We start from the raw sequence: 1,696 nt of genomic DNA, 5'->3' as shown, positions 1-1,696 counted from the left end.
AAACCCAGTCTGTCCCACCGCCTTGGAAAATATACTTTTGCTATGGAACACTGGGAGGTCTAGTTTTACAAGGGTTCAAAGCAGTTAATTCTGGTGCCATGTCAAACTACAAATCCCAGCATCTCACAATGTAAACAGACATGACTTTGGTTCAGATAGTTTTCCTTTGCTGCCTAGGATCCATAGCTCAATGCTACAGAATCATGGGAATTATAGTTTTGCAAGGCCTTCTGTGCTGAATCCTCTAGGAACCATAGCTGAATGCTACGGAATCATGGGATAGTTTTGCAAGGCCTTCTGTGCTGAATCCTCTAGGAACCATAGCTGAATGCGACAGAATCCTGGGAATTATAGTTTTGCAAGGCCTTCTGTGCTGAATCCTCTAGGAACCATAGCTGAATGCGACGGAATCCTGGAAATTATAGTTTTGCAAGGTCTTCTGTGCTGAATCCTCTAGGAATCATAGCTGAATGCGACAGAATCCTGGGAATTATAGTTTTGCAAGGCCTTCTGTGCTGAATCCTCTAGGAACCATAGCTGAATGCGATGGAATCCTGGGAATTATAGTTTTGCAAGGTCTTCTGTGCTGAATCCTGTCAGCGACTCACCCCAATGAAATTGCACAATGAAGTCATATTTTGGCCCCACTTCCAATTACCGTCACTCTGTGCTGTGGGCCCCTGGGATCTATAGTTTGCTGTGGTCCCATTGTTCTCTGATAGGGGAAATGCAGTGCGACCCCACTCGAACTTCCATAGTTCAATGCTATGTAATCCTGGGAGCTGTAGTTTGGCAGAGGAGGTCAAAGGCCTTGCAAAACTACACCTCCCAGGCTCCCACAGCATTGAGCTGTGGTAGAGGTGCACTTTAGTTACAGTATGGGATGCTGGGAGTTGTAGTTTGGCGAGTTATCTGCACTCTTGGGAAGATGAGGTGAAAGACAATTATTATTATTATTATTATTATTAATATTATTCCATCGGAATGAGTTATGGAAGTTCAAGTGAGGTTACACTGCATTCCCCCTATCAGAGAAACATGGGACCATGGCAAACTATAAATCCCAGGGGTCCACAGCATGGAACGATGGCAACTTGAAGTGGACCCAAAGTATGCCTTCATCGTAGCATTACAGTCGGGTGAGTCACCAACATGATTAAGCAGAGAAGGCCTTGCAAAACTATAATTCCCAGGATTTCGTAGCACTGAGCCATGAGTCCTAGGCAGCAAAGGAAAACTATCCGAACCAAAGTCATGTCTGTCTAAATTGTGGGATCCTTGGGACTTGTAGTTTGGCATGGCACCAGCACTATCTGCTTCGAACCTTTGAAAAACTAGACCTTCCAGGATCAAAGAGCAAAACTATATTGTCAAAGGCTCCTGCTTGATTGATTTTTTTAGCTTTCCTGTATTTGGGTGACTTTGGAGGAAAATATAATACAGAGGTGCAATTTCCACACTGTCCACATGATGGCAGCATAGAGGCGCCCTCTACTGCTCAAGGGTGCACTTCCCTATTTGGCCACTTGATGGCAGCAAAGCGCTATAGAGCAGAATATCAAGGCAAGTGCAATATTCCGATATCCACAAGAGGGCACCAAAGAGATTGGCCATTAGGGCTTGTTTAGGGCCCTGTTTTGGGTAGTTTAGGACCAGTTTGGACCATTTGGTCCCTTTTAAGTGTTGTTCAGCCCCA

Source organism: Anolis sagrei, chromosome Y (assembly GCF_037176765.1).
Source record: "Anolis sagrei isolate rAnoSag1 chromosome Y, rAnoSag1.mat, whole genome shotgun sequence".
NCBI lineage: Eukaryota > Metazoa > Chordata > Lepidosauria > Squamata > Dactyloidae > Anolis > Anolis sagrei.
Note: the sequence above shows the minus strand (reverse complement) of the source record.